At 53.4% G+C, this 22,892-nt stretch overlaps 1 protein-coding gene and 3 long non-coding RNA genes across 6 annotated transcripts in view; 3 read left to right on the top strand and 1 right to left on the bottom strand.

Annotated features, from left to right (window-relative positions):
* The window catches only part of DSCAML1 (DS cell adhesion molecule like 1), a 350,275-nt gene that overhangs the window by 82,513 nt on the left and 244,870 nt on the right, over nucleotides 1-22,892 (top strand). The window lies entirely within an intron of this gene.
* On the bottom strand, nucleotides 1,036-3,281 carry LOC111556572. The gene is made up of 2 exons (XR_002736102.2): nucleotides 3,145-3,281; nucleotides 1,036-1,718 (listed from the first exon to the last, which is right to left on the bottom strand). It is a non-coding gene; the product is annotated as an uncharacterized LOC111556572 (long non-coding RNA).
* LOC111556573 overlaps nucleotides 3,359-22,892 on the top strand; it is a 39,412-nt gene continuing 19,878 nt past the window's right edge. Inside the window, exon 1 of the long non-coding RNA XR_002736103.2 lies at nucleotides 3,359-3,518. This is a non-coding gene — a long non-coding RNA (uncharacterized LOC111556573). The remainder of the gene's footprint in view (nucleotides 3,519-22,892) is intronic.
* Nucleotides 5,320-7,410, top strand: LOC123380357. The gene is made up of 2 exons (XR_006585991.1): nucleotides 5,320-7,001; nucleotides 7,283-7,410. It is a non-coding gene; the product is annotated as an uncharacterized LOC123380357 (long non-coding RNA).

Below are 22,892 nucleotides of genomic sequence, written 5' to 3'. Positions count from 1 at the left end.
TGAATATTTCTTTACCCTCCCCCTGTCCCGACGCCGAATTCATGTGTTGAAGTCCTAACCCCCCACGGGACTGTATTTGAAGACTGCATCAGTAGGGTTAGTGTCTTTATAAGAAGAGGCACCCAGGAGCACACTCTCTCCCCTCTCCACCATGTGAGCACACAGCAAGGAGGCGGCTGTCTGCAACCCACAGAGAGCGTCCTCACTGGATACTGAGCCTGCTGGCACCTTAATCTTTGGATTTTCACTCTCTAGAACTGTGAGAAAAGAAATTTCTGAGATTTAAGTCGCTTAACCAGTGGTATTTTGGTATGCAAGCCCAAGCGGAGTGAGATGGCTGCCATCTTGTTTCACGATGGCTACTGGCTGGCTGGCCCACCCATTGATACGAGGCTGTATCTGAAGTCCTATAGTAATGTATTGAGTTTGGCATAAGTCAGGTACCTCATTTCAATTTATTCCAAACTGAAAAGTCCACGAGGTGGGATCAATATCCTTATCTCACAGTTGAGGAAACTGAAGCTCAGAGAGCTTAAATTTCTTGCCCAAGTCAAAAAGCAAGTGGGTACACTTGAAGAAGCTTCTCCAGCTTGGGCATACTATGATTCTAGGATAGGACTCTGCAAATCAGGATGGTTTACTGGGAGGCATGTCATGGGAGCCTGCACCTCAACCCACCGCCGACCTCCAGTAGGACTCAGATAGCCTTGGGCCTTGATGGGATGCTACTGTTTCACTTGTGTGCACTGTACCAACTCTGACCCACGCTCCCTGCCCATGTCTCCAGAGCACCTGAGAGCACCCACTCTCGGGACAGCCAATGTCCCTGCTGAAAATGAAAATATCGGGAATGCCTTAGGTACCGAGGAATGTATCAATTCCTCAAAAGCAAAATATTAGCCACTAACATTTCTTGAGGGCTTACGATGTGCCAAGCACTGTCTGTTTACTATTTCACATGACTTGCACATCCATCCTTTGAGTTCGGTATTACTGATCATCCCCGTGCTATGAAAAAGGAAATTGAGACTTAGAGAGGTTAAGAAACTTGCCCAAAGTTAAACAGAATTTAATTGGTTTGGGAAGAACACAAGGACCTTGAGTAACGAAGGAAGTTTGAGATTAGCTTGAGGAAGTAGGAGACCAGCCCACTTTACAGCAGGACCGTCCAAAGAGATTTGGACAGATGGTGAGTTTCTTGTCAGTAGTCTTCCAGCAGAAGGGAGATGCCCCCTGCCAATGGAGACGATGTGACAGAGCTGTGGATACTGGGGTTACATTAAGCAGGTTTGAAGTCCCTTCTGACCCAAGTCTTCTTGGCTGCCCACAATTAGTGTGGGAAAATGGAATGTCACACTGTCCTGTGGATAGAAGTGGGCAGTGTAGGGCCCAGAGCAAGAGGCAGGGTATATGGAGACACAGTCTGTCCTTTGCGACAGACGGTTCTCACATTCACCATTGCCCTAATCCAGTCTGGGTCTTCACCCCTTGGTGAGTTTACACTGGGAGTCCGGTCTCTTTTTTAACCTCTCAGGGATGGAGAAGGCTACTCGCCCATGCTCCAAGACTGGAAAGATGGCCTCATGGTACCACTTTCGAAGCCTCTGGTCTACCTGCGGCTCAGACGTCTGTCTCCACCAGCAGTTCGGCGCACTTGCAGGGGGCTGAGCGTGCTGGCTCGGGAAGACATTTGGAAGACTGGGCTTGGGAGGCGCTCCCTTTGGGAGGGGGGTGAATGAGCAGAGGAGAGAGATATCCAAATGAATGTCCGAGATCATTCATTCCCTCTCTTCTTTTTCTCTGGAGACCAGGACGCTGATTCCACCATTTTTTTTCTAGCTTTCAAAGGTAGTATTTACTTAATCACCCGAAACGTGAGCTCTCTGGACAAGGAAGTAACTACCCCTAACTAGTGTGCTCGGTCACGGGGGTCTCCTTGCCCACTACCACCCACCTGCTGGGCTGGGGATCAGTCATGTCAGGGACTTGGAGCGCCAGCTCCCCCAAAGTACAGACTTTATAGGTAACTTAAAACCCCCTCGGTCACCACCAGTTGTCCGGCCAAAGCCAAACAAGACTACAAGCTAGAGCAAAAAGAGAACTAGGTTCTCTTTGCCCCCACACGTATGTGCATCGGGGCCCCTCTGCAGTGCTATATTTTCACATGCGACTTGGTCACAGAGGCGCGTAACGTCCGTGCTGGGACGCGGGCCCCGCGATGCTGCTTTAGGAGAGCCTTTGATCTACTCCCCTAGTTTTGCAGAGCAGAGAACAGAGGTCTGAAGCCCGGGCTGTCAACCTGTGGTTTGTGAACTTCTTGAGACTCTATGTGATGTGATTCTAGGTCACTAGTTCCGCGAAGATTCCAAGGATCTGCGCTTTAAAATAAGGGCCCCAGGTGGTATTTATAATTGAGCAAGTTGAAGAGAACCGAAGTTAGGGCCTTGCCGGAGATATTAGCGGCAGAAGCGGGGCTGGACCCTAGGTCTTCTGCCTCCCCTCACGCTACACAGGTGTGCGCAGATGAGGGCGTTTGTTCGGGGGCACGAGTGTTTGCACCGATGTGGCCCCCTCCCTCCTGGCTTGCGGTTCACCAGAAGTCAGTGTGGCCCAGGGCATGCGTGCTGAAGCGATTCGCCGCACAGAGGGTCTCAAACTCATACCTCTGCCTTCTAGCCCTTAGTCCTGCCGCATTACCTAAACTAAACACCGCTCTGCAGTCCTCCCTGGGAACAGGCCAGCATGGGGTCACGGGAAAATTAGAGACGATCTGAACTCTGCTCTCTACCTAAGTGCAGGCTTCGGTTTCCCCCACTGTAACATGGAGAGGCTGAAGCCAGCCCACCAGCCAATCTCCAGACCTAGGCAAGACCTCCTGCGAGCAGAGACTGCTCATAGAAGTTGGAAGGGAGGAGAGGAACTTCGTGGAGGGGCCCCCGTGACACGTGGTTTTGGCATCTGTAGCTAGCAGGAAGAAGTCTGGATTTATATGAGGAGGGGGCGTACTCTGTCTGGTTCATCGAGGGTCCTTTGTTCCCAGTCGCCTCCCCAAATAAAGCTCAAAGGCACCCTCTCCTTTTCAACTGTATCAAAGAGGACCTGGCTGGGCAGAGAAGCCAGGCGTGCATCCTGAAGGTGCTCTACCTGTCCAAGTTCGCTGTTAACAGAGGTTTGGGAGTGAGGTCCACCTCGAAGTGCTCTTCTTCCGTGCCCGGCCGGCGAGTGGGCACATCACGGTGCAAGGGACATATTCTGTCTCCATTGTACAAGTGAGAAGGTTGAGGCTCCGAGGTTAAGCTCTGGCTTAAGGTCACACTTCTTACCTCATCCTGCTTCCTGCCTCCCCCATCACTGAATATGTGGGAATTCAGAATTCCAGATGTCGCTACCAAAGAGACAAAACATTCTGAGACTCTGGGGGTGGGGGCGGGGGTGGAGGGACTAAGAAGGCATACGCCTGCTGGAGACTCTGCGGTCATAGTTCTGCTGAGAGGCAAGTGGATGGACGAGATATGTGGGTGAGTGATTCGGGCCCTTATCAGGCTCCCTTTCTGAGCATCAGTTTCTCCACTCGTAACTGGAGATAATTCTGGACCACTCCCATGGTGGTTCTGAGCCTCAGAGAAGTCCTGTGTTTATCACAGAGAGTATCTACTGTACCGAACATATGTTAATCACGGTAGATGATGGGGGTGAGAAGAAGTGGAATTTTTAGCAGGGGAAGAAAATCTTTCTCCTTCGCGGCTCCGGAGGGTGGAAGTGTCTTGTCTCTAACAAAAGAAAAATATGGAATGTGATCTTAAAAGGAACACAGTGTTCATACTTAGAGTTAATTGGCTGTGAATTAGGATCGTCCAAGACAAATGCAGACTCCCGGGCTGGATTTACACGCCACCTTGCACTCACCTGGCTTCTACAGCCTTGCGGGGGGGGTTCTCGGAGAACACAGATTCATTTGAGTAACAGCCTGAGCCCAGTAAAATTAGGGAGGTGATTTTGCTGGGAGGGAAATCGTATATTGCCAGTCAAAGGCAAAAGCGCACTATTTTTAGGTTAGGCATTGTAGGGGGTTATCTGCAGTCCCCACCCTTCCCAGCCCCCCAGGCGTGCCTCCCCTGGCGTGGGCAGGGAGAGTCGACACACAGCACGCACACTGGGGCGCACAGGCGTACCTCGACAGTGCTCTACTTAGCTCACCGCCTTCACCGCCCACCTAGTGCGCGCAGGAGAAATGGAAATGCTTTTCCAGTGTTCCCCTGAATGAAGAGTTCTCTATTAGTCACCACCAGCCCGGCTGGGCCCCCAGCGGATAGTACCGTCCCTCCTATGAGGTACCAAGATAAATGGCTTTGGAGGCGCCATGGGGAAGTATGCTGAGACTCGCATACAATTAAAACAGTTATTAATACTCGCATTGTTCCTGGGCTGTGGGTGTGCGTGACATCTACCTTTTCCCTTCGGCTGGAGCGAAACCGGGGAACATATGTGCTTGCTGCCGGGGCTCCCGGCCCAGTCACCAGGAGGATGGTGAAGTGTTTTGAGGACCCTCAGCCCCTGTTCCTCCCCACCAGTCTGCCTGGCGCGGCCCATGGTGTCTGTGCTGGGGAGCCGGATATGTGAGTTTCAACCATGAGATTCTTCCAGACTTCATTTTTGCCATCTGTTGGAAGACAGTTTTTAAAGAGCGTATCTGGGAACGGGCGAGGGTGAAGGTGGGGCTCGGGACAGGGGCGGAGGAAAGGAAGGAGAGCTGGCCAGACCCCCGGCCTGCCTTGCTGGGCTGTAGGAAGAAGAAGGCACAGATGTGAGGGCCCTTTGAGCTTTTCAGGGAGCATAGCCAAGGCACGCTAACCAAGTGCTTATTTCTTTGCTTATTTCGGGAGTAAATTTCATGATAATCACCTGGCCTCCTTTGCTTTCAGGTCATTGTGTTTATCGTCCCCTCCTTCCTTCCTTTCCTTATCTCCTCCTCTCTTCGCCAGGGTTAGGAGCATGAACCTTGTCAACTGTGTGATCCTAGACAAGCTATTTAGTCTCTGAGATCTCAGTCTTCCTGTCTGTAAAGCGGGCCCAGTCCTGCTGGTGAGAACTGACCTAGATGATACCAGTGAGGAGTCCAGTGTGGGCGGAGCACACAGCGGGTCCTGTATAACTGCGGGGGGAGGGGGGGTGATAGTTGGTATTTTTTTTTAATTTTTTTTTAGCATTTATTTATTTTTGAGACAGAGAGAGACAGAGCATGAACAGGGGAGGGGCAGAGAGAGAGGGAGACACAGAATCGGAAACAGGCTCCAGGCTCTGAGCCATCAGCCCAGAGCCCGACGCGGGGCTCGAACTCACGGACCGTGAGATCGTGACCTGAGCCGAAGTCGGAAGCTTAACCGACCGAGCCACCCAGGCGCCCCGATAGTTGGTATTATTAACATCATCATTACCGTTGTTACTTCCCCTTCCTTCCGATGTTTATTGCGCTGCCTCTAGGCATGAGGTTCTGGGCCAGGCTCTGGACAGAGGAGGTCTGTCCCACCCCATTGTCTTAGGGGTTGACATGCTTGCATCCACTTCCACTCAGCTCTCTTTAGACGTGACATTTTGCATGGAGTTAAGGCTGAACGCCGAAGGAGAACCCCTAATTTCCAGGTACTGGAAAAGGTCAGGAGTGGAACAGAGGGTTAGATTTGGTGTTTTGATGACAGGATAGCTAATGGGCCTAAAATCCGTCTGTCACTTGGGAACCGAGGTTTCCCGGGACCAGAAAACTAACAAGCGCATTAGCAGTAGGTTTCAGTGTGCCTATTTGCCACGCGCGGTAAGTAAACAAACTCTCCCAGGTTGGAGTGCGGCGTCTGGGGAGGGGCCCTGGTGGAGGGCAGGGGCCCGGGCGTGGAGCAGGTGACTCTCTTAGAGGCAGACCAAAGGATTCCAAATGGGACGTGGGACTGTCTTTCCGGGTCCCCCTTAGAGCATTAGGTGGATGGCAAAGACAGCCGGATAATCTGGAGATGCAATAGCCCTGGGGTAATTGAGAGTTGGAGGCCTGAGCTCTGAGCAGTATTCCTTCAAAATCGCTGCTTTGCATAATGAAGTTGCCAAGCAGCCCTGGAATTCTCTGTGGTTTCCATCTCCTTTCTCCACTCGTCCCACGTTCTCCACGGGCTGCTGCCCCTCTATCTGCATGTTTATGGGACGAGCCGCAGCAACCGTGGTCACATTTTCAGAGAAACTGCAAGAGTGCTCCGCTAACTTCAAGAAACCTCCAAATTCAGGGGCACCGGTTGAGCATCTGGCTTCAGCTCAGGTCATGATCTCGCAGTTCGTGAGTTCGAGCCCCGCGTGGGGCTCCGTGCTGACAGCTCAGAGCCTGGAACCTGCTTCGGAGTCTGTGCCTCCCTCTCTCTCTGCCCCTCCCCACCCCTCTCAAAAATAAAGATTAAAATAATTTTTTTAAAGAAACCTCCAAATTCAAACTTACCAAGTACATAAATTAGGAGATGGTTATTTGTACTCCAGGAAGCCTTTTCTTTTACAGTGAGCCTTAACCACAAGAATCCCTTAACAGTCAGCTTCTCCTAGATCATTTTGGGGTCGAGTTATACCTGGCAGAGGCTTTGGGGGGTAGGGGGGAAGACATATAGAGTTAGAGAATTAGAACCACCGTTGATATCTTAACAGTTGGGAGTGAGGATGAATCACCTCGGATATTCTAACAAAGCTCCAGGGGAAAATAGCGTTTGATTCGCAAACACTTGGTGATTACACAATTTTTATAAAGCGGTGTGCAACTTTCGTTCATCCATTCATGCAACGAACACGTATTGAATACCTACTGTGTGCCAGGAAATGTGAGAGGAATAACTATAAATAATAAATAGATAAATACCGTTGTTTTCAGGGAAACCTCAAGGAAGAAGAAACGGACATTGATGGTGTGGGATGGAAATTGCCGCCAGGGGGGTAGACAGCAGACACAGCAGACTGATAGAGGGGGATCTAAATCAAAGGTGAGGAGGAGCAGTCAGGGAGGGCTTCTTGGAGGAGGTGAGGCTTAAGCTACAGAGAGTGAGGGTTTGCTATTTGAAGAAGAAGAGAAAGGGCTACCCCAGCAGAGGCAACATCCCACAGGAAGGGGATGTATGTTCTAGGGGACTCCGGGGGGTCAGTATATGGAGGGTGTGTGTGTGTGTGTGTGCGTGTGTGTGTACACGTGTGCTGGGGGTAGAAGGTTAAAAACTAGGGCAGAGGCCAGTCGAGGACACTAAAGGCTTTCTGTGCCTCTCCAAAGGGTCCAAATTTTTCCTGAAAGCAAACAGGGGCCATTGGATTATTTCACGTGAGGGGATTGAGATGATCCTGGTTGCATGTGAGAAAGATCATTCTGGCAGCAGCAAAGAGTGTCAATTGGGAAGCCAGGTAAGAAGCGGCAAGAGCCTGAGGGGTGGGAAGAAGGACTGGAGAAGCGGGCTCCAGTCCCAGACGAGGTGTAACTGGGCGGTGTGTATGGGAGGGAGGGGAGCCTTCTACAGGGAACACAACAAAGCCACGACCACAGCTACCGCGCACAGTCCGTGTCGTGCACGGCGCCTGCTGTTCGTCCTCCATACGTTTGGCGTGGGGTGAATGGGAGCCTGGGGGGTGAGGAGGCTGGGTGTTCAGTGTGACGTCCCCAGGACAGCCGGCCAACAGACCTGAGGGTAGGAGGGTGAGGACTGAGCCGGGAAGCGGAGGCGTGGGTGACAGAGCAGGACGGGTAGAGTAGAGGGGCTGTGCCCAAATGGCAGGGCTGAGCTCCTAAGTGGCATTTTGTTGGAAGGTGCTGGAATAAACATTTGGGAGGTGGGAGTGCGGATGGAGAGGCTGGCCTCCTCCCATCCCCAGCCCCCTGCTGCTTTTGCCGAGGGGGGGGGATCCTTTGCCCCAGCCCTCTGGCTCTCCCTCTGAAGCAGAAGGCAGCCTTGCCTCCTCACCCCTGCCCCCCCCCCCCCCCCCCCCCGCCACCAGAGGTATCTCATCCTGAGTTCGGTGACAAATATTGAACTATTTTTCAGGAGTGTTAATTGGGATTTTTAATTGACCATAAGCAGGTTATCAAAGCCTGTTTGTCTCTAGTGGTTGTTGATTCCCTGGGGGGGGGGGCGGGGGGGGGGCGAAAGCACCCAGTGGTGTCATCGCTCAGTAAGCATGCATTGCCCTGCCCGCCACCCCCCCCCCCACCGCCCCATTGCTTCTCCTGCTTTGGTTTTGCCTCATTAAAAAAAAGAGAAAATAGGGGCGCCTGGGTGGCTCAGTCGGTTGAGTGTCCAGCTTCGGCTCAGGTCATGATCTTGCGGTTCGTGAGTTCGAGCCCCGTGTCGGGCTCTGGGCTGACGGCTCAGAGCCTGGAGCCTGTTTCGGATTCTGTGTCTCCCTCTCTTTCTCTGACCCTCCCCTGTTCAGGCTCTGTCTCTCTCTGTCTCAAAAATAAATAGACGTTAAAAAAAAAATAAAAATAAGAGAAAATAAAGCAAACTCCGTTCTGTCTTCCAAGGCGGGGCCCGAAGCGGTTTGTTTAAGAGCTGGCAGTGAATGGCTGTGTCCCTAGTGGTGATCTGGTGGAGCACAGCACGGTTAGAACGTTGAAGAAGGTTCGTGGCTGAGTGGAGGGGAGCCCCTGGGCCACATCAGGGCTTCTGCTCTCGGCAGCCCACGGGGCGCTGCTCCCGTGGGGGCAAGTCACGCGGAGAGTCGCCACTGTCCCGTCGCTGCCCCTGCCAGGAAAGCCGTGCTCCTTGCTTCTTCCTGCTGATCTTCCCTCCTCAGATACATCCTAGGAGCCCGGTTGGTCATGACTGAGGTATTAGTTATTGATAGTGCGAAGTAGGTCGGTCGATAGCGGGCTGGCCTCACGTGTCTCTTTGGGGTCTAACTCCGGCGTTGTGCTCTGAGCTGCTTGCTGCTTCTCTGGGCTTGGGTTGGGATCGGCTGGGATGCCCCGGGGGTCACGAGGGAGCTGGGGAGCAAGGGCCTTGCACTGCTGTCCAGGGGCCTTTAGATGGAAGGGTTTTATTGCCCTGAGCCCTGAGGCTGCAGCCGGCTTCCTCAACCTCTGCGGACCTCAGGTTAGCATCTTTGAGGCCATCTCTGCCCAGCCTGCTTGATAGGGTCATGGGGAAAATGAAGTGAGTGTTCAGGTTGCGGGGGGGGGGGGGGGGTTGGCGCCAGGGTAGCTCAGTTGTTGGGCTCCAGGCTCAGTGTGGAGCCTGCTCGAGATTCTTTCTCTCTCTCCTCCACTCATGGGCTCTTGCTCTTTCTAAAAAAAATGTATACATCCGTATCTTTTTTTAATCAGCACAGAACTAGGGGAGACTTTGGAGTACGATTATGAATACACCCATTCGTTCTTCAGATATCTGTTGGGCAGCTGCCAGGCATGATTCAAGGCCCCCTGGTTTCAGAGTTGAATACGACCGTAAACTTAGGCTGCCCCTGTTTGGATTACCATTCCGCCTCTAGAGGCGCTGGGGAGGCCGAGCCCGGGAGGGAAGTGGGCTTTAATGGAGGGCTGGATCGGGTGGGGGCCGCAAGGGTGATTGGCTGTCTTCTGGGTCGGTTCGGGTCCTCCGCAGAGCAGATGTGAGGCGGGGCTAGACTGCAGCTGACTTACTCAGAGAAAGTTGTGTGGAGGACAAAGAGGAGAGAGGAGGGGGCCGGGGGTGGGTGAGGTCCTGCTGGGCTGTATCAGCAGGGAGAGGAGAGAAGGAAGGAAGGGGCCCTGGGCAGGCAGGGCCTCAGACCACAGTGCGGCTCCAGGAGGAGTCTGTTGGGGGTGGCCCAGCTCTCGAGCCTGTGCTGGCTCCGTCGCTGGCACGGGAGCTACGGTAGGGGCCCAGGTGCCGGGGATAGAGGCCGGTGGCCAAGCACGTGGCATGGTCCTGTGGCCACCAGGTCCTGCTGCTGTGTATCACTGGCCCCTGGCCTCTAGCATCTTTCTTTTTGCTGCAACTCCCACCCCAGACAGAGCCTGGGGTGGCCTTGTGAAGTCAAAAGCCCCCGTCGATTCGCCTGGACCTAGAATCTCTTCCCCTAAGCCCACCTCCCCTCCCTCCTCCCATCTAAGAGCCTGTGTTCCTGGCCCCTTCCCTGTACACTTAACCCCTCCTCGCTCTGCTCACCAAGGCCAAGGCTTTCTGCGCAGGCCTGCCTCACTGCCACCTTAGCCAGCCCCTGCCCGTGTTTGCTCACGCACCTGCTGCCTGGTCCCCTCTCCTTCCCTCCATGGTCGGATTCCACCAGGGCCTCCCTTGGCCCCGTCTGGACCTGCCTGTCGGGTGGCCGTGTCCTTGCTTGATGACACGGTAGCAACACAGGTTAAGGAATCCAGGCCGGAGTGTTAATGAGTCATAGTGACTCGAGGAGTTACCTCTTCTGGGTAATGCTGACAGGCTGACAGTTTTCAGTGCCTTGGCCCAAAAGAGTATGGCGTGGTTCCGGAATGTTCTGTGCTTGGCAAACCTAGTGGGATGGGGTGGGGAAAGGAATCCTTGTCACCTACATTCACAGCAGGATTATTCACAACAGCCTAAAGGTGGAAGCAATCCAGGAGTCCTTCCGCGACAGGTGGCTGGATAAATGGAATGCGGTCTAGACATACAATGGATGAGGTATTAGTTATTGATATTGAGCTTAGGTATTGATATTCAGCCCTCAAAGGGAAGGAAATTCTGACATGGGCTACACTCTGGGTGAACCTTAGGGACACCATGCCAAGGGAAATAAATAAGCCAGGCACAAAAAGGCATATGTTATATGATTCCATTAACGTGAGTACCTAGAGTGGGGAGCTTCGTAAAGGCAGAAAGTTCAGTGGTGATTGGGGCGAAGGCGAGGGGGGAATGGGGAGTAAGTGTTTAATGGCTAGGGGCTTTCGGTCTGAGAAGATGGAAAAGTGCTGGAAATGGATGGTGGCGATCGTTACATAACAATGTGAATGTGCTTAATGCCGCCAATGTGAATGTGCTTAATGCCGCTAAACTGTATACTTAAAATAGTTAAGATGTATGTGTGCAGTTAAATTGTGCGTGTACTTTACCACAATAAAAAAAAGTGGGGGCAGAGGAAGCATGGTTTACCATAAGAGAAGAAAGAGACATGGGGCGCCTGGGTGGCTCAGTCGGTAAAGCATCGACTTTGGCTCAGGTCATGATCTCGAGGTTTGTGAGTTCGAGGCCCGAATCAGGCTCTGTCTGGGCTGACAGTTGGGAGCCTGGAGCCTGCTTCGGATTCTGTGTCTCCCTCTCTCTCTGCCCCTCCCCTGCTCGTGCTGTCTCTCTCTTTCTCTTTCAAAAGTAAATAAACATTTTTTAAAAATTAAAAAAAGGAAGGAAGGAAGGAGAGAGAGAGAAAGATTGACTCCAGGTGTGCCCGAGAATCTCTACGTCACATCTTCCACTCAGGCTGTGCCACAAGGCAGGACCAAAGTTTCGAACACAGGTTGGAAACTGGGAAGGACTGCTGGCGGGGGTCCCTACAGACGAGAGGGGCTCCGTGAGGGCAGGCAGCCGGGTGTGGGGAGCTGAGCACAGGAACTGGGAGTCAGCCAAGCCACAGCTGTATCGCAGAGAGCTGCTAAGTCAGTGCTGTGTGACTTTGGACAAATGAGATAACCTCTCTGAGCCTTGGATTCCTTATTGATAAAATAGGGTAACAAAGTAACAGCCCCTTCCCCCCACCCCACCCCCCTCCCGAGCTGTTGTGAAGCTAAACGTAATCTGTCCGCGGCGTGCAGGAGGAGGTTCCTGGCAAATAGAAGGCCCTCGCTGAATGTAAGCTCGGGTACCAGCCCCTGAAGTTTGTGTGGAGGAGGTGGGGTTTGCAGGCTGTTTAAATGCCAGCGGCTGCCTCAGATGACAAGGGAGGTTGTACTATTAATGGGCGAGCATGCGAGCTGTCCTTTCCCCGGGTGCTGAGCAGGAATTTAACATGCTGAGAGCGAGCCGAATAGCGAGTACGAGCTTGTGGTATCACTCTGAGAGATGAGCGTTTCTAGCCCCCATGTGAGTCCAGATAACCTCGAAAGGAAAGTCTGAATCGCTGGGCGCTGGGGAGAGTCCAGATGGCAGGACGTGGGGCCGCCTCCCCGCTGCACCCAGGGTGGGGGGGAGTGGGTTGCGAGGGGAGTGTGAGGGGGGACGAGCCAGGAGCCCACCCTGGGGACAGCCTCTGCTGGGGAGATGGTGGCCGGCTGACGGGCGATCAGAGCACGAGCGAGCAGAACTCCCTAGTTTCTGTTGCTCTGTAGTAAGTGATCTTCAAATAGCACCTTGTAAATGTCTGGCCTCCAGCCTGAGCTGTGACACCGGAGCTCCTGGTTCTTGTGGTCCCTGCCCCCGTCCAGGCCTTTCCCTGTCTCCACAGCCCAAGCCAGCCCAGCCCCTCTCCGCACAAACACACCCCCGGGTGTGGACCGGCTGGGTCTGCTGTCTGTGGGCCCCAAGGTCGCCTGCTGTTGGTCTGGAAGATGCGGTAGTTGGACCCTGGGCCAGGTTTCTGGCTTTCTTCCGCCCAGTTCTTCCAGGATGTCCCTTTGTCATTAGAGATCACTCCTCCTCAAGCGTAGTGCAAACCACCAATGTGGCCCTCCCACGTCATATGATGGTGAGTTGTTCAAGTGTGTGCCTCCTTGGCTAGGGATGGGGCGGGCACCTTGCTCTCCTCAGCTGTGGCTCTCTCAGCCCTGCTGTGAAAGTAGAAGGAATGAACACTCTGTAAATGTCTTGATGCACACAGCAAGGGTACCAGGAGACTATAGGTGGAAACATATCTGCATTTGCAAAAAAAAAAAAAAGAAAAAGAGAGACTAAAAATGACAGGGGAAGGAACCACACTGCATTTAGAAAAAGATGTGTGGTCATTAGGAACTAGCTTGTGTTTGCTCAAAACGAGTCACATGAGAAAACCCCTCTCCTGTTTGCAGAAGGACACCAGAGAAGAGAATATTACAGCCACGGGATATCTTGACTTGAATGAGGCTCTTGACAAAGCCTCTCGCTATGTCCCTGTGGGCAAGTCTGAGCAACGTGCTTGCAGGATGGTCGTTGATCCATCAAGAGTATTGAGCTAAAGGGGCACCTGGGTGGCTCAGTTGGTTAAGCGTCCGACTCTTGATTTCAGCTCGGGTCACGATCTCACCGTCCGTGAGTTCAAGCCCCACATTGGGCTCTGCGCTGGTGGTGCGGGGCCTGCTTGAGATTCCCTCTCCCCCGTCTCGCTCTGCCTCTACCTGCTTGCTCTCTCTTTCAGAATTAATTAATTAACTAATTAATTTAAAAGAAGAGTATTGAGCTAGGAGAGAATATGGGGCCCTCCAATCTAACTTCTCCCATATGGGTGAAGAAACTGGGAGTCTAGAGGCTCAGTTTGCTAAAGAAATGCAGCCCAGTGGTCCCATAACAAGGCCCGTGGTCTATTTCTCCCAGTTCCAGAGCCTCTGCTGACACAGGGCTTTTCCTAGAGTCTGTGATCTGTGTCCCACTAAGCAATCGGTGGCCAAAAGAAATCGGTGACTGACGTCTGCCTGGCAGGAGACGTGTGATGATGACTACAGGGCTTCAGCCTTGACCTGCCCCTTGAGTAATTTATCAAGCCTTAGAGTAGGACCCAGAAGGCGTGTTTTTCAAATACGGGAATGACAGAGATGTAGCAGGGGTGACTGATATGTGGGACCCCAGAATCGGGATCCGAAATACCTTGCAGCCTGTGATGACGGTCTGAGAGCACGGAGATGAAACTAACAGGAATAAATGGAAAGTCCTGCACCGAGGTTTCCAAAAAAAATCAATTCTGTAAGCGTAGGCTGGGGAAAACTTGACTTGATGTAGGTTCAGGTAGCAAAGGCCTACGTGTTTGAGTTGATAGCAGGAACATCTTAGGGTGTCTTGGCTGCTCAAACAGGCACAGCAAGATGCCAAAGACAGTTCTCGCTCTGAATCAATAAAAAGTTAGATTCCAAAGCAGAGGACGTGATGCTTCTGCCATATCCCGCGCTGTTCGAACCGTGTCAGAGCCCCCGTGTTGAGCACCACACTTGGGGAGGGGCTTCGGCAAACGGAACATCTTAGAGGCGGGCACTCGGGATGGCGATGAGTCTAGAGATTTTGTCGAATGAGGCACGCTTGAAGCACTGTGAGCTGTTGGTCTGGAGAAAATACTCAAGGGCGTTGCTCTGTGTGCCTGGCTCTGTGAGCTCCCGAAGGCAGAACTGGGGAGCTGTAGGTCGGCAGATCTGGGTCCCGGGCAGGGAAAATATTTCTGCTGGGTCTCCCCAGCCAGCAGCACATCCGTGCAAACCGTGAACTCCGTGCCGCTGATGGTGGGCTCGTATAAGGCCTGGAAGACCCCCCTCCACCCTCGACAGGGAAGCAGACGGGAGGCGCCCCTGGGAAAAAGGCTGATTTAGGTGTTCTCGAGGGTCCCTTCCGATCATTAGCGGCTATGATTCTCTGACCCTGCATTCTTTTATAAAACCGGGCTTGAGAAAAACAATGCTCCCCTTTCTCGCCCCAGTACCATTCTCCAAGCTAACTGGTCGTTTTAGTGTAAAATCCCAACTGGCACTTAGCCATTGAGCACCTCCTCTGAACAGAATCCTATCCTAGGTGTCTTTTTTTTTTTTTTTAAGCTGAATAAGATTAGTTTATTAGGTAACTTAGAAATGAGGAAAGGAAACGATGGTGATGGTAAATTTACAATATAATTCATGTTCTGGGCACACTACACAGTGTATACCTAGAATTTTATCCTTATGGCGATCCTTTATTTTTAATGTTTGTTGAGAGAGAGAGAGAGAGTGAGCCCAAGCGGGGGAGGGGCAGAGAAAGAGGGGAACAGAGGATCTCAAGCGGGCTCTACACTGTCAGCACAGAGCCCGATGTGGGGCTTGAACTCGCTGTGAGATCTCGAGCTGTGAGCCTGACTTGAGCCGAAGTCGGACGCTTAACTGAGTGAGCCACCCAGGCGCCCCTGGTGGTCCTTTAAAAAAAAAAACAAAACAAAACAAAAAAAACATTTTATCGAGTTACGGTAGATAAGATAGATAGATACAGAAAGCTGTATCTATTTAACGTATACAATGTAATAAGTCTTATATTTAGGGGGAGAGAAATACACACAAAAAGGCCTACATCCTTTTGCATCTCGTGACAGTGCAAAGCAGGCCGGGAATGGGGAACAGGGGCTGAGACAAGGAGGGGGAACCACCGAGCTTGGCCAGACGAGCTGTGCCCACGGACCGTATCACCGGGAGCCTCGCCGTAGGGGAGGGAAACCGCACCTGTCCCTCTGCAACACAGCTTAAATGCTTGACGCTCCCTTAGGCCCGGCTCTCCAGCCCAAATGGACTTATTTATTTTTAATAGAGCCCATTTGAGGTAGTTGTGTTTTCAAAGGCTGATGGACTCATAAGTACTTTTCATCCTCGCAGGTTACAAAAAATCCTCTCATCACAGAAATGCCGAACTGGGGTTGGGTGGAGGGAGGAGAGGCCAACCCGGAAGCCCCTGGGAAGAGGAGGGGGAGGGGGAGAGGGGACAGGCCCCAGCCCACCCCTCCCCCACTCCCTCTCCGGAACGAACGCGCGGTGTCGATGTAGTCATGGCTTTTAAACAACATTACACACACTTGTCGTCCAAGATAAAATGTTATTAAGATTAAATGCCGAGCAGGGAACGGAATCCGACTTCCCACTGTCATATTTCAGCTATGGTGAGTGATTGCCTTTCGGTAGCCCCAGCTCCTAAGCAGGGAAACGGCATTATTATCATTAATAAGCCCATAATGGGGAAGAGAAATTATAAACATTTCTGCAACAAGCGGCCCTCCAATGTTAATATTTTATGAGCACACAGAGAAGCCAGCGACTGAATGTAAATGGCAGAATTATACGTAACTGTAATGTAAACACGCATAATTGGGTTCAGCTGGTGGGAGGAGCGGGAGGCTGGTGGCCTTGGACACTTGGGCTGACGGTGGCACCCGGGATGCCCAGTGGATCCCCAAAGGCAGAGAGTCGGGAGCCCGAGGCCCCTGTCGCCAGTCTGTGTGTTTTCAGGGAGGCCCATCTCTCTGGGACCCCCTCAGGCAGTGACACCCATGCTTCCACGCCCTACGTATCAGCCTGTGACATGGGTCACTCTAGACTTACTCTGGGGACAGACGATTACTACTGAATGCTGTTCCTGCAGCTCTCGAGTCTGCTGACGTGTGTGTTTCCTTCTCCCTAACGTGGCTGTCGTGTCGCGGGCCCGAGAACCCGTCTTCTCTTCCCGTGTCATCGCAAAGCGCACGATCCTTGTGTTGCAGGAACCCGAGGGAGATTTCTTGGGGTGTTCATTCTGGTTTGGGTGTTCAGCCGTGGACCCTTTGGTTCAAACGGACTGTTTGATGAGAGCCCGCTGAACAAGAGAGCCCCTCTCACTGAAGCAGGGGCTCCCCAGAACCCCACCGGCCAGGCCCCCTCCTCTCCCAAGGGTCCCCCAGTCACAGCCGTAGAGCACAGCGTGAGAACTGCTGAAAAGTTGCCCCCTCTCTGTTTCCAGAAGACGAAGCCGAGATCCAGAGAGATGGGACTCGCCTGCCCCAGGGGCTGAGCGAGGTCCCCTGCCCCCCGGGGAGGTATGAAACACGGTCCGGGAGAGGGTCTGGGTTCTTCCTGCAACTCTGCGGCTAACTGGCCGGTGGCCTTGGCAAAGCTCACTCCTCCTCTGAACCTCACTCTTCTGTTTGGAAAATGAATAGGGATAGCAAGATGGTCTCCAGTGTCCCTTCCAGGTCTGAAATAGAAGGCGCGTATAGTCCTCGAGGAAATCACATCGTCCAGTGCCGCGGACGTGAAAGGCTCGTCAGGGAAACCTGCACGCCCCTGGACGCCTGCATACCTTGACGCACATCCCCAGTTGCCAGGGCTCTGCCCCCAAGGGCTTTAAGCTTTAAGCTTCCCCCGCAGGGGTCTTGACAGCCCTCCCCTCTCCGAATTGCTGGGTTTGCCCACAGGAGGCTCAGCCCACGGCTTGACCTGGCCGTGAGGACAGGGACCGCCGTGCCCAGCACGGTGCCCGGCTATAACAGGTGCCCGATAGAATCTGCTGAACAAATGAATGGTTGGATTAATGAATTGCTTAATAGTCCGTCGGCACACTGAAGCAGTTCTCTTTTTAGCTTTCCTCCATTGTTTGTTTGTTGTAATAGCGTGTGGCTTTTGGAAACCGTTGAGTGACTACTGTGTGCTGGGGCCGTGCTAGTGACTGTATGCAAAGACCAGAACACCTCTGGCTCGAAGCCCATCTCTCTGCCTTCCCCGTCCCCTGCCTCCTTGATTTTCCCTTTCCCTCCGCTCCTATTCATTATTTCTGTCTGCAGTTATGTTATTATTGGCCTTGGCAAAGAGTTTCAGGGGTGTCGTTTGTCTGAGCAACATTATGCAGAATTAAGTTCCAGGGTAATTTCTGATGCAAATACCTATCCTCCAGGAGAATGTGAATTAAGCCTGCTGGTCTCAGCTCCACAGAGGTGGCTGCATTTGAACCCAAGTCTCCAGCAGACAGGGGAGCTCCAGGGGCATATGGGACCCCCTCGGGCTCCTCCTCAGGAGACCCCAGAAGGGCCTAGGATGTGGCTCCCGGGGCAGGAGGGAGCCTTGAGCAGTCCTCTCGGTTCATCGCCCCCCACCCCGTATCTCATCTGAGCATCCCAGAAACCTGAGGATCTCGGTCCAGACCTCCTCCCTCCCCTCCATAAGCGTATTTTTATAACCAGCTGGCAGGAATTTTTTCTTCAAGGCAAACTCAATCTTTCTTGCTATGGGCCACTCTCCTTTAGATCCGCGCGTCTCAAACTTCAGCGTGTCTACCGCTTACCCGATCTTCCTAAAAGCAACGGATTCTGGGGCAGGGTCTGTGATTCTGCATTTCTTTTTTTAAAAAAATTTTTTTAACGTTTATTTATTTTTGAGACAGAGAGAGACAGAGCATGAATGGGGGAGGGTCACAGAGAGAGGGAGACACAGAATCTGAAACAGGCTCCAGGCTCTGAGCTGTCAGCACAGAGCCCGACGCGGGGCTCGAACCCACGGACCGTGAGATCATGACCCGAGCTGAAGTCGGACGCTTAACCGACCGAGCCACCCAGGCGCCCCTGTGATTCTGCATTTCTAACCAGTTCCTGGGTGGATGCTGTTCCACAGGGCACAACCCGGGGTAGTGAGGCTTTAGAAGACAGATGGGCAAAAAAAAAAAAAAAAAAAAAAAAAAAAAATACATAGAGAAGCAAACATATAAACAAAACTAAGTAGCCCTACTTATTTGAGTGAATTTGTATGGTCCCTTAAGCGTCTCTGGCTCTGGGGCGCCTGGGTGGCTCAGTTGGTGAAGCGCCCGACTTCCGCTCAGGTCACGATCTTGCGGTTGGTGAGTTCGAACCCCGCATCGGGCTCTGTGCCGACAGCTCAGAACCTGGAGCTGCTTTGGATTCTGTGTCTCCCTCTCTCTCTGCCCCTCTCTTGCTTGTGCTCTGTCTCTCAAAAATGAATAAACTGAAAAACAAAAGCTTAAAAAGTGTTTCTGGCCCTGCTGAAACTACTTTGTCTGCAAATTCCTTAGCCTCTGTGAGTCTTGGCTTCCTCGTCAGTGAAACAGTAGGACAGCTCTCTCTGCGGTTGTGGTGAGGGTGACAATCACCGTGCCTGGCACGGAGGGGGGCTCAGCACCTGCCTTGGCTTCCTGCTACAATGGACACCCCTGGAAAGAGGGAGGGGGAGGGCGGCCATGCCACTTCGTGGCGCTATAGGGTAGGGAAGCGATCCGTGCAACTCTGGAGTCGGTTTGTTCTGTGGGACGAGTGTCCTCAAAGGTACGTGGTGGCCAAGTGCTGAAAAGGTTACCCAAGCTTCAACGGGGAGTATGGAGGGTGCCCGCAGGGGTGAGCCGATCCCCAGCCCCGTTAGGCTGACCTCAGTTTAAGAGGGGGGAAAAAAAAGACTGTGTACCTCAGGATAGTATTCGGCACTTAATAGGTTTGAAGATGTTGCTGGTGATTAGATAGTACATTCATCTAGAGCTTTTATTCTTTTTCATTTTTTTTAATGTTTATTTATTTTTGAGACAGAGAGAGACAGAGCATGAACGGGGGAGGGTCAGAGAGAGGGAGACACAGAATCTGAAACAGGCTCCAGGCTCCGAGCCGTCAGCCCAGAGCCCGACACGGGGCTCGAACTCACGGACCGCGAGATCGTGACCTGAGCCGAAGTCGGCCGCTTAACCGACTGCGCCACCCAGGCGCCCCTAGAGCTTTTATTCTTTTCGAAGTCTTTTCCCGGTTATTGTCCTTGCTGCCCTTAAAGGTGGGGGCTGCAGGTCTGTGACGAGAGGAGACAAGGAGGGGGCGAGTCTGCTTGGCTGACGATGGGCTGAGGGGGCTCCCCTCCCTCCTCTTCCCAACCACCGCTCTGCTGAGACTCGGGACCCTTGTCAGGGCCCAGCTCGGAGCACAGCCTTTCCTCGCTTCCTCTGCCTGGAGGTGAGAGGAGATCCCGAGCCCACCCTCCACGTCCACGGAGGTGCCACCCTCCGTGGTTCATGGGCACAGCCAACCGTGTTCCTGCCTGCTGGGTCTCTGGGGTTGGCGCCGCAGTATCAGACGGAGTCCTTGTCTTCCCGGGACGCCGTTCTGGTATTCTCTGTCGTCGCTGCTGCTGAGAGTCCCCTTCCCCCCTCCCTTCTCCCAGCACCGGCTCTTTCCCCAAAGGGGCCCTGCAGGAGCTGCTTTTTCTTCTTCTTCCTCCCACAGCTGTCAAGGAGAATGGGAATGGGCCGGCCTGTTCTGGGCCTGCAGGAAGGGCCGCCTGGGTTCCGTCTCAGGGTGCTGCTGGACCCCCTGGGGACCTGGACCACACGGCTTGCTGGCCAGGAGGACACTTGTGCTTGGGTCCGCCATCCCAGCCACCCAGCCTTCTTTCTCCTGAGCTCCCTGGGGGGCTTTTGTGTGGGAAGGCAGGACACCTGCTGTCTGCGAAGCTGCCCGTAATGGTTTTAATTTGTCGGAGTCTTGATTTCTTTCCTTACAGCCTAAAGAGATGACTCTCCGAAGCTTTGATTTCCTCACTTTTCAAAGGAAATGGTAATGTGAACGTCCCCGGGTCCCGGGGAGCCTTCTGTGTACCCATAACGCTGGGTACACAGACACACGGTCAGTGGTGACAGGAACAAAGTGCTGCCGAAGGCCTGGGGGATTGGGATGCAGATGGGCCCCCAAATCCAAAATACCTCTGGACGTGTCCCTCCTCCTGAAGTTCCTTTAACCGTGAACTCTCCCACTGTCCTCCGCCTCCTCCGGCCTCTTCTCCTCGGCCTCCTTTCTTCCTTGTGCATCCTTCCCCACCTGCAGCCCTCGGCCTTCTCCCTGGTCCGCATTCGGCGTGACTTCATGCACCCTGTGCCTGCGGCCCCTGGAGAGATGGGGTCCGTCAGAGACTATCCCCAGCGAGCAACCCCCTCACACAGTCATGGAGGCTTAAAGACGGACGATGCATTCATTGTGTCGCAACCCACCTTCCCCCCCATCTGTGCCCGCATCAGCTCTTCTTGGAGCCAAGGCGGAAGGACTTACCCGAAAGGCCGAGCTGAGTCGATGTGGGTTGTCACCATCACCGTGAGCACCGTTGTCCTGGGGCTCGTAGAGGGTATGACAGACAGACAAGCTGTATGGCCAGGGCACTCCTTGCCTCTGTGGTTGGATTTCACAGGCCCTGGCCTCCCTGGTGTCCACTCTTTCTTCTGTCTCCCACCCCTGGTTATGTGCCTGCCCCTTCCTCAAAACGCTGGCTCCCTTTCGCATTCAAGCACCCTCAGGAAAGAAAACTTGAAGTCGGTACAGCCATTCATACCTGACTGTGACTGCGTTGGCCCCCACCAGTGGTAAGGGGACTTACGTGGGGACTTACTCTCCTTACTTGCTCAGGAAGGAGATGACAGGTCTCAGAGGGGCTCATAATGGGAGCTCTGCGGAGTAGGGCAAGGACCCAGGCTGGGGAGGCTGGGAGGCCGATGAAATAATGACGGCTCTAGACCTGCGGTGAGAAGGCCAGGTTCTGCTCTGCCAGTGGGGTGAGCAGGCCTAGTTACCACTGGGTCAAACCCAGTGACACGCTGTCATGTGCTCTGGAAGCGACTCACGGCTGGTACTCATGGAGGATTGTATAAGCACTTTTTCTGCACCGCCCCCCGCCCCCCAGCCCCCGGCCGTGTGCAGGGCGGGTCAATATTGGGGGTAGACTCATGACTGAACTCTATGCCAAGGGGTGAGCCACCTGAGCCCAGTACCCCCCACCCCTGCCCTCCTCCAGCCCACCGTCCAAAGTCAGGCTGAGCTCTGTCTACTTCGCGTCTTTGGCCAGGAGCTGGTGCCCCCGGGGTGGGGATAGATCCTGGGACGTCACCCCCTCTTCTCTACAGCCTTATCCCAATAGGCTGTTGCCTCTGGGCTAAATCTGGGAATGCACATTGAGCGGCTATAGAGAACCCGCTGGCAAAAAACTCCCTACGTCAGGGAAAGAGATCGGAGCACATTTTCAGGGCTCAGGATTTCTCCAGGTTCTGCTTTCCAAAAGTAAGCTTGAAATGAGGTGGGCACTAGGGGTCCATTCTCACTGTCTGTAGAGTGGTGGTTGTACCACCACTAGCAATCATCATCCGCCTTCACATGGACGGGACCGTGCAACTTTGAGGACTTTGGAACCCACGCCTGATCTCACCACACCCTTGGGAGCCAGGCAGGGCAGGTTTGCAGAGAGGGAAAGGCTTAGAGAGGTGGAGTTCCTGCCCAGACTCACCCAGAAGGAAGAGCGCTTTCCACCTCTTCTTGGAGAGTTCAGAGCTCACGACAGCTCAGGGGTAGAAAGCCAAGCTTTGGCCTTTTCCAGAACATCTATCGGGGCCATTTAGAAGCCTCATCCCCTCAGCATCCTACCACAGGCCCGTTAGTTAGAGGCGATAGGGCTCCAGAACCGCCGCTGGGGTCCTGTGTGCCCCGTCACTCTGCCCGGGGTCCACATTGCATGCCCTGCCCGTGACCCCGGTGTCCTTCCGCATGCTGACCTGACCAAAAGGTGAGGAAAGGGGGTGAGGGGAAGGTGGGGTGATAAGAACACCACCTTCCTGGAAACCAGGAGGCCTGGACTCTGGCCCTGGCCATTAATTTTCTGTGTGCCTTTGGAGAAGTCACACACCCTCTCTGAGCTTCACTTTCCTCATCTGTAAAAGAAGGGGCCTTAGGTGACCTCTAAGATTCCTTGCAGCTCTGAAATCCTACCCCTACGAGTCCCCCCACAATTATATTGCCCACTATAGGATCCAATGCCAACGTATGTTGGAAGACCAGGAGGAAGCCACCTGGAGGTCTCGAGATACCTCCCTTTTGATGGGGGACCTCCTCTTTGCCAAGCTTTCCTGTGACAGGCCCCGCTGCGTGGCCCCGAACTCCCCTGGGGCCCACCTTGGCTTTCTCATCAGGGAACTTTGCAGGCCTTCTCCCCTGCATTGCAATAAGCAAGCAAATTCAACCCCACCTTTGGCTAAAGATCTGACAGCTGGCAAGCCCCAGCCATATAGGAAGAAAGGGGTTAGACCCTGCTCAACACCTCCTTTTCCATTCTCAAGCACACACGCAAATACCCTTCGGTTTTGTATTACTGACTAAAAGTGTTTAACGTTCAGCGATACGTCCTAAGGCACCCAGGCACATCTCATCCACACAGAAAAACTAGCACAAAGACAGAATGGGCCCCCTCCTTCCAAACCTGCTCTTGCCTCTTTTAAAGGAAACTCCATCCCCCCCTCCCACTCTGTTCCTCCTTACCTCCGAGTCTCTGT

This window comes from Felis catus, chromosome D1 (assembly GCF_018350175.1).
Source record: "Felis catus isolate Fca126 chromosome D1, F.catus_Fca126_mat1.0, whole genome shotgun sequence".
Classification (NCBI taxonomy): Eukaryota; Metazoa; Chordata; class Mammalia; order Carnivora; family Felidae; genus Felis; species Felis catus.
Note: the sequence above shows the minus strand (reverse complement) of the source record. Positions and strands in the feature narration are given on the sequence as shown.